Raw genomic sequence first — 10,380 nt, 5'->3', positions numbered from 1 at the left:
GTAAATAGTGTCTAAATAAACGCCCAACGTTGTCTATATTTAAAAATTTAGACTAAATTTAACATTTTTTTAATGTTGTCTAAAATATTGTCTAAATTTTACTTTATCCTGTAAAATCATATATATGTAATACGCACCTATAATTATAATACAAATAGTATATTAAACAACTCACATTAATAAGAAGAACTATACATTATTTTGGATTGATAATCCTCTTGTACATCCTCTTCTTCAAGAAGACATTTCTCATGTGCTCACTAAAGTATTGATTTCACCCTCAAAAAATAATAAAACAAATTATAAGGCTAGTCATCCATCCATGTAAGTAACATCATTCAGTCTCTTCATCATCATAAGGCTGATCTTCATTATCAAGTCTTTCCTGCACATAAATATATTTTTTCACTTAGATTTTGATACCATGCTCGGTCAGCATCATATTCCATCTCCAAACGCATGCTTTCAGTAATTTCATACTGGTGTTCTTCACCCAAGTCAGACTTATCTGCCACTTCATCCTGGACACATGAAATTAATAATTATATAAGTTGATGATATAGCATTATAGCATGCATATTGAAACTCGAAAGTAGTCATAATAATTGTGGTGTGAAAGAAGAAAACCCCACATGTTCAGAACTTTGATTAAAAATTATTCATTTTCATTTTTCAGCATTTATAATGAATTATCAAATACACAAGGGAACTGTCAGACATTAGATGCAAAATATATACCTTATACGTATTTCAATTCAACAATATAACAAAAGTATTTCTCAAAGACTTCCATCATCAAATTCAATTATAGGAATTAAAAATATCAAAATGTTGGCAATAACAAAAACAATAATCCTAGATCATAAGAATAGCTAGTTTTCCCAATGCAGAGGTTAATTGCAAAATTATATTTTTAATATAATAATATATTAAATGTCAATTCTATATAATTGGAAAAACACAGCAAAAGGTTTATAGTATTTCAAGTAAAGATAAATCCATGACATTCCCTAGCATCTATACTTGGATTAATTCCATAAAAATTACAAGAAACAGAAAATTAACAATTACATACCAGGTGTTCTCCAGGAACCTTCATATATGTCCCGCTTTCTACCATATTCACTTCTACTATGTTCACGGTCATACCTACTACGTGAATCCCTTTCTGAATAAGATTTTTTACTCTCATAGTAGTTTTGTTGACGCACTCTTCGACTATCACTTCTTGAATCATCCCTGCGATGCCTTCCCTCACTCCTATGATCTTCCCTGTCATATCCAGATGGAGAAGCAGGAACCTTCAAAATTGATATATCAAAATTAGATATATCAAAATTAGATATATGTAGCAAACTTTAAAATTAATGACAATTTTATTAATGAAAATTCCTAAATGTAAAAGGGAAATGTTAGCAATGAAAATATTGAACATTTATTAATAGCACAGATTGATAAAAGCAAATTTTGACAATTTCTATAAAAACTAAATTGTATTCCTCATGTTCTTCATATCATTTCAGGAAAAACAAAAGGCAACAGACACTTAAAAGTAACACAATAATCTAAAGAAAAAAGTTTTTTAGATTCTTCCTTTCCCTCATCTTACCAATCCTTTTGGCAGGTAAACAAGTTTGGATTTTGTTTCACAAATAAATTATTTCCCTAGGATAGCATCATGACACTTTAAATGTTGTTTCTAAAGCAATTAATGAAACCATTAAAAATGAAAGGAAATAAAAAGTAAAGAGAAATAATCTTACATCTGAACCCATATGTTGTTTAGTTGAACGAGTCCTGTTGGTTTCTCTTTCTCCATAGTGATCTTCACTTAAAGAAATTTTTTTGCAAACAAAGTCACAACACCTTCAGATGCTATTATTTACTTTTTATTGGGGAAAAAAATAATACCAAATTCCATCATACAAAAAAAAAAGCAATACACGTACTTCTAAAACAACTTTAAATTATCATTTTAGACTGATTAGGCATGTTGAGCTGGAGAAAGTTCCTTTACATTACCCCCCAATATCATATTGCTCTCTCATTTTACAGATCCAAAAAGCTTGATATCTACCATTTTATTTAAATTTTGCAACATGTGCTTCCCATAACAAGTTTTATTACATACATATTGATATTTGATTAACAAAATAAATATACATGAACCCAATAGGCGGCAACATCTATACAAGAGGAAATAAATACCTGCATGTGATGTTTCACTGGTCCCTTCACGGTATCTCCTATTAGTGTGCCTGCGTGTAGTGACAGTCCTATCATGCCCACTTTCTTCAACAACTGATGACTCGGACCTATCTTCATCTTCTGCAGATGCTGCAATGGAAGTGGTTCTCTCTTTTAGCACCTTGAATCCCCCATCATTTTGAGAATCTGCTCGTTTTGCGATGGCAAGGCTATCAAGTCCTGTTAAATCATTTGTCAAAATAAACAACGAACAGCATCAGCATTCAGCACCTAAGAATGTAAAACACAAGACCTAAGATACTGATAATCAATAGAACTAAAACAAAACAAAATACCTAAACGAGATTTTCTCTCTAGAGGACGTAAACCACCCTATCCTTGCCAGGAACATAGAGTCCACCACCAGTAGGCTTTTCCGGTTCCAACATCATCGTGGTCTTGTCTATGTCAATCGCTCCCGCATCAGCTCTATCTTTCTACTCACAAATAACAACAACAAGGAGAACTAATTAAACCGAAATTTGAGACCGTTTAGCGTGTTGAGCAAGAGAAAATATATGATACTGACCTCCATGATGTGATGCAACTGCAAATTTTGTCACGAATTAACAGAGCAAAATCTTTGAAGATTGAGTACTAAAATTGGAGCGAAACTAAGCGACGTCCAAAAACCCTAATCCAAACACGCAGGCTAGAAATCCCAGATTGAAGTACTAGCAAGTATAATTTCTAATTAGGTATCCTGTCCCTATATCCTGGAATTCATACCTAAGTTAAACACTCGATCGTCGTCGCATAGATACCTGAACGTCGTCGTTTCAGAGCGAAACTAAGCGACGTCCAAAAACCCTTCTCTGCCATGTCAGCGTCGCCGGTAGCCACGTATGACACGTGGTTTCTCTCGTACGGCTCGAAGAAGTTTAGGAAATCCCACGCCGGGCTACTCGGCGGCGGAGGTGGCGACGGCGGCCTCAAACCAGAATAGCCGCCGGAGCGCGGCGGAGAAAAAGCATCCTTGTAACAGAACAATTTGAACTTTTAACAATATACCGTCTTCGGAACTTAGGGAGGAAGGAGAACGAGATGGTGGAGATTAGACAAATCGTGGCCTTGAAGACAATCGTGGAGCGAAGAAGAGAGGTTCCCATTGCTCGCGGCGGCTAGGTTTACGTATGAGTGAAAGGGTAGTCCTGCGAATATTAGTAGTGCAAGTATAGTTTTGTTAATATTGAAAAGAGAATAGTGAACACTTTGATCAATTGTTGCCTATATGTGCTTTTGGGAACGGTTTTATGATTGTTGTCAAACAAAATGCCAACAGTTTACAAAATTGTTGCCTATATGTGCTTTTAGGAACGGTTTTATGATTGTTGTCAAACAAAATGCCAACAGTTTACAAAATTGTTGCTTATTCCATATTTCGAGAACATTTTTTTAGGCGTTGCCTAAAAACTCGTTGCCTAATATAAAAAATGTTGTAGTGAGATAAGAAAGGCAAGGGAGCGTCTTAAAAGCCTTGAAATCTGCCAAAGGGAAAGAGGTGTGTGAAGAAACAAGCTCCGATGAGTCCGAAACCGAGAACTTCAATCTGCTGGTGAAGAAGTTCAGAAAGTTCATAAGAAGAAAGAAAAATTCCCCCTATAAATTTAATAAAAAGACAAACAAGAAAGAGGAAGCAAGCACATCCTCCTTCAATTGCTTTGAATGTGGAAAACCGGGACACATGAAAGTTGAGTGTCCAAATCTCTTGAAGAAGCAACAAGAGGAGAAGAAGTTTAAGAAAAAGGGAAAAGGAAAGAGAGCCTATATTGCTTGGGAAGACAATGACTCAAGCACAACAAGTGAAGAATCTGAATGCGAGGAGAACAACCTGTGTTTGATGGCTGGAACTGACCATGACACAATTGTAAGTGACTCTGACCTTGAATCCAATCCGGATTATAATTAGCTCCAAGAAGCTTTTATACAAATTCATGAAGAAGCTGTCAAATTAGGTGCCTTCAATTCAAAGTTGAAAAACAAGCTGAAATGGTATGAAAATGCTTTAATTAAAGCTGAACAAGAGCTTGAAGATTTGAAGCATGAGCATGAAAATCTTCAAACTATGTTTAACTTTAGTGAAGCTCACTCCTCAAAAGATGTTTGTGAACATTGCAAAATTTGTGAAAAAGAAAATGCTGATTTGAAATCCACCCTTGCAAGGTTCACTAATGGAAATGAAAACTTGAACATTCTTTTGGGAAAACAAAGAAACACTTTTGATAGGAGTGGACTTGGTTTTAACCAAAGTATGAGCATGCCATTTAAGTCAAAGAAAGAAGCTTTTGTGAAAAATCAAAATTTTAGAAAATTCAAAAGCAACTTTTCTAGACAAACAACTTGTTTTTATTGCTGCAAGAAAGGCCATACAATTAGGAACTGTTATTCTAGGAAATATGAAGTTCCAAATGGAGAAATGATTTGGGTTGAGAAGAGTCAAAGGCTGAGAACTAACCTACAAGGACCCTCCACATGGGTACCTAAATTTTTCCTCTGAATTTTTGTTGTAAGAATGCTTGAGGGCCAAAAATCTACTTTGGTATCTTGATAGTGGCTGCTCAAGGCATATGACTGGGGATCCTTCAAAATTCACAAATCTGAAATTGAAGAATGAAGGGTATGTTACCTATGGTGACAACAATAAGGGAAAAATTCTTGGCCATGGCAATGTTGGTAATCCCTACTCTCAAACATTGATTGAAAATGTTTTGTTTGTTGATGGGTTAAAACATAATCTGCTGAGTATTAGTCAATTGAGTGATAAAGGCTATAAAATTGAATTTGATGATACATGTTGCTTGATATGTGATAAAAAGAGTAAAGAAATCAGATTCATTGGCAAAAGAATTGACAATATATACATGTTTGACTTAGAACACTCTATAACAATATCAAACACTAAATGTCTAATAACTCAAGAAGAAAACATATGGCTTTGGCATAGGAGAGCTGCACATATTCATATGAACCATTTGAATAAATTGAGTAGGAAAGAGTTAGTGGTTGGTCTACCTAAACTCAAGTTTGGAAAAGACAAACTATGTGATGCTTGTCAAAAGGGCAAGCAAGTGAAGGCTAGCTTTAAAAGCAAAAATCAGATTTCCACATCTAGACCTTTGCAATTAATTCACATGGATTTGTTTGGTCCTTCAAGAACCATGAGCTTAGGCGGAAACTACTATGGCTTAGTAATTGTTGATGACTATTCTAGATACACATGGGTTATGTTTCTTACAAATAAAAATGATGCTTTTAATGCCTTTAGAAAATTTTCCAAACTTGTTCAAAATGAGAAGTGCTCAAACATCACCTCTATAAGAAGTGACCATGGAGGTGAGTTTCAAAACTTGATGTTTTAGAAACTCTGTGAGGAACATGGTATAAACCATAATTTCTCAGCACCTAGGACACCTCAACAAAATGGGGTTGTTGAGAGGAAAAATAGGTCCTTAGAAGAACTTGCTAGAACAATGTTGAATGAAACAAACTTGCCAAAATATTTTTGGGCTGATGCAATTAACACAGCTTGTCATGAGTTAAATAAAGTTCTGATTCGGCCTATATTAAAGAGAACACCCTATGAAATATACAAAGGAAAGAAGCCTAACATTTCATATTTTAGAGTGTTTGGGTGTAAGTGCTATGTGCTGAACAATGGAAAAAAGCAACTTGGGAAGTTTGATGCAAAGGCTGATGAAGCAATATTTCTAGGATACTCTACAAATAGTAAGGCTTATAGAATTTATAATAAGAGAACTCTAGTTGTAGAAGAATCTGTCCATGTGGTATTTGATGAGTCAAATAAGCAAGAGACTAGGCAAACTGAAATTGAAGATTTAAATGAGTTGCTTGATCAATCCCTATTGGAGAATGAACCTAATAAAGTGCCTAAGGAGAGTGAATCACATGAAAAAGTAAAGGAAACAAGTGAACAACTGCCTAAGGAATGGAAAACCACTAGAGACTTATCAATGGACAACATAATTGGAAGCATTGGTAAGGGTGTCTCAACTAGGAGTGCTATTAAAAATATTTGTAACACTATGGCATTTGTGTCACAAGTTGAACCTAAGAACTTTGATGAATCACTTAAAGATGAGCATTCGTTAATGGCCATGCAAGAGGAACTAAATCAGTTTGAAAGAAATGAAGTGTGGGATTTAGTGCCATTACCAAAAGATCATCAAATTATTGGAACCAAGTGGGTTTTCAGAAATAAGCTTGATGAATCTGGAATAATTCTAAGAAATAAGGCAAGACTAGTGGCTAAGGGGTATAATCAAGAAGAGGGAATTGACTATGATGAGACTTTTCCCCCTGTAGCAAGGATAGAAGCCATTAGATTACTTCTTGCTTATTCCTCTATAAAGAATTTCAAGCTTTATCAAATGGATATGAAAAGTGCTTTCCTCAATGGGTTTATACAAGAGGAAAGGTGGATAATACATTGTTTGTCAAGAAATTTAAAAATGATAAAATGTATGTACAAATATATGTGGATGACATTGTGTTTGGATCTACAAATTCCTCTCTATGTAAAGAATTTGCTAAAATCATGCAAGGAGAATTTGAAATGTCAATGATGGGAGAGCTTACATTCTTTTTAGGATTGCAAGTTAAACAAATGCATAATGGAATTTTCATAAGTCAAAGCAAGTATTGCAATGAACTTCTGAAAAAGTTTGGTATGGAAGGGTGTAAGGAGGCTGCCACACCAATATCAAACAATTGCAATCTTGACTTAGATGAGAAAGGAATTGTTGTTGATAGTTCAAAGTATAGAGGCATTATAGGATCACTCTTGTACTTGACTGCAAGTAGGCCTGACATAATGTTTGTTGTGTCCTTATGTGCAAGATTCCAAGCTAATCCTAAAGAATCTCATATGAAGAGTGTGAAGAGAATTCTTAAGTATTTGAAAGGTACAACAAATGTGGGGTTGTGGTATCCAAAGGGAGTCTCACTAAGTCTGATAGGCTACTCAGATTCAGACTATGCTGGGTGTAGACTAGATAGAAAGAGCACAAGTGGAACTTGTCACTTGCTAGGTAGTGCACTTGTTTCATGGAATAGCAAAAAGCAAGCTTGTGTTGCTTTGAGTACAGCTGAGGCTGAATATATAGTTGCTGGAAGTTGTTGTGCTCAAATTCTTTGGATGAAACAACAATTAAGAGATTATGGAGTTGAGTTGAACAAAATTCCTTTGAGGTGTGACAATACTAGTGCAATAAATTTGACCAAGAATCCAGTGTTGCACTCTAGGACAAAACATATTGAGATAAGATACCACTTTTTGAGAGATGATGTTCAAAGGAATGATTGTGTTGTAGAGTTTCTGGAAACAAGCAAGCAATTAGCTGACATTTTTACAAAACCTTTACCAAGAGAAAGATTTAACCAATTGAAAATTGAATTGGGAATAATCAATGAATCCTGTTTGAATTGATTATACTTTGAGAGTAGAAATTAGAGATGGTTGGAAGAAAGTAACAGTGACAAATAAGACTTGGTAAAATTTGACAAATGTTAAAATTTCTGAGAAGCAAAACTTCTCTGGAATAATCGATTATCTTAAGATATAATCGATTATCTTAAGTAATCCCATGGAAATAATCGATTATGTGGGGTAATAATCGATTATCTGGAACATGAAGAATTCCAAAAGTCTCTGAAATAATCGATTATTTGGGTAATAATCGATTATCTGGTAAGAAGGAACTCAAGAGTCACTGTAATAATCGATTATCTTGGGTAATAATCGATTATCTGGAAGGTGGAATCTGAGAAGTCACTGGAATAATCGATTATTCTGTAAATAATCGATTATCTGGGTTGTGTTAGGAGAAACTACCCTCTGTAATAATCTATTATCCTTAAAATAATCGATTATCCATATCAGATTGCGTTTTTAAGTGATTTTACTGATGCAAATAATCGATTATTTGCATAAATAATCGATTATCTGGGCGGTGTGTTTAAAATTTCCTGAAACGGTTATCTCCGTGCCAACTTCTAAAACCACCCATTACCCTTATACCCAGAATGTGTTAGGGCATAAAACACTTCTCTCAACTGATCTTCTCTCATTCTCTCATTTTCTCTCAACCCTCAAAACCCTAACCCTCTCAAATCCTCTCAAAATCTCTCTTCTTCTTCAAGACCCATCCATGGCATCTTGATGTTGTGAATTTTACTCGTATTTTAGCACTTTAATTCACAAGAATTCATAGCATAATCATGCATATCTTTCATGTTTTTAATAAATTTTTATATCATTTTCCTATTTTATGCTTTTCTTGGTATGTGTTGTGTTTTCTCTGAGCAGGATCAAGATTTAAGAATTAAAGAGGAAATGCTGAGCTACAGGGAAAATCACGGCCGTGATTCTAAATCACGTCCGTGATTCACCAGAGAAAATCACGGCCGTGACTCCCAATCACACCCGTGAACGCCACTGACCCTTCATAGATGTGCTCCAGAGAAGATCACGGTCGTGATTCTCAGTCACGGCCGTGATTCACTTCGCGTCCCAGCTTTTTAAGTTTTATGTTTTATTTTTATTTTATCTTTGTAATTTTTTATCTTGGTAGTTTTACCTTTTTACCCTTTTGATGGAATAACACTAAGGTCGAGAAGACCAAGAGGTGATATACTAAAGGAGGCAAGAGGAATGGGATAGTAAGGCCATTTTTGGACCTTAGCTCCTAGGTTTTATAGCATTTATTTCTTTATTCCTATTTTGCCCTTGTCTTTAATTTCCTATTTTACCCTTGTATTTTGGGGTATTTTAGTCATATAATTTATTTTACTTGTATTTCCAATTTTACCCTTGTATTTTGGGGTGTTTAGGACTTAGAATTTATTTTCTTTTGTATTTCCCATTTTACCCTTGTATTATGGGGTGCTCTAGATTATTAGGGTTTTTAATTTTGGGCTAGGGTGTTAATTAGAGGGTGACACATTTTTGGTGCTTATTGGGTCTATTTTTGGTGTTAGAAAGGCTTAGGCCCAAGTGGAGGGCAAAGGTTGCATGGTCTTATCATGCACCTAGATATAGCCAATCTAAACCCAAAGATTCCATCCTTGGCCACCAAGTTGCATCTAGGGTTCATTTGCATTTCATTTGGAATGCATTTGCCTACTCCAAATGCAACCCTAGATGCCTCCCCTCCTATAAATACCCAACACCCCACCACTTGTAAATACTTTGGATTATATAGATTTTGAGTGAGCATTCTTATGCCTCAACGTCTCATCCTTAGTCCCTAGGGTAAGTTTCGGCTATCCCCCTCCTATCTCCACCCTTGGAGAGTAGGAAACCTAGAGTGGCCTCCACCTACCTTGGAGTGAGCCAACTTTGAGCACCCAAACACCACCACCCTAAGTGCTTCCGCCCAAACACCATCATTTTCACGCCAACTTCCTTTTCTTCACCATACACCTTTCCTTTTGTCTACCTTGTTGAACCTAGATCAAGGGCAAAGGCTTCCTCTCTACATTCCCTACGTCAAGCATGGAGGACCAACCCATCAAGTGGTATCAAGAGCCAAGGTTCTACAAGGGTAACATCTAATTTTTTTTGTGTCTCCTTTGAGTCTTTTGCTTTCGGTCACTTTCCTTCTTCTTGTTTTCTTTGTGTGGCCGAATAGCTTTGGGGTTCACACCTTGTTCTTTGTGAGCCTTCCTTGCAATTTTAGGTTCCATTGTTAGGTTTACCATGCTTTTCTAAATTTTAGGTTGAGTCTCACATGAAAATGCCATGAATATGCTTTTTATTTTTGAATCCACCTAAAAGTTTTATCTTTGTATGTTTCCTATAATTTGTCAACAAAAATTTCCATGTATGTGCCCAAACACTTTGCATGACTACATGATCAAAATATATGCCATATTGCATGATAGTGGGCGTGACATTTAGAAGCTTTTTAGAGGTCATTCATGCATGCTAAATAGTCCTAGCATGTTCCTTGTAATTTTGAGTTTCCATGTGTGAAATGCTTCCTTGCACATGCATATAACTTGCTGCCCACTTTTCCTTTGCATTCCACTTGTTTTGGTTAATTTTGTATGCTTAAAGGAACCCTAAAAGAATCTAAGAGGTGGCTGAAAAAAAAAATTGTGCAAACAACTTGT

This window comes from Cajanus cajan, chromosome 1 (genome assembly GCF_000230855.2).
Source record: "Cajanus cajan strain Asha chromosome 1, NIPB_CcT2T_4, whole genome shotgun sequence".
NCBI classification, from domain to species: Eukaryota; Viridiplantae; Streptophyta; class Magnoliopsida; order Fabales; family Fabaceae; genus Cajanus; species Cajanus cajan.
The sequence above is the reverse complement of the archived record's forward strand: the minus strand, read 5'-3'. Positions refer to the sequence as shown.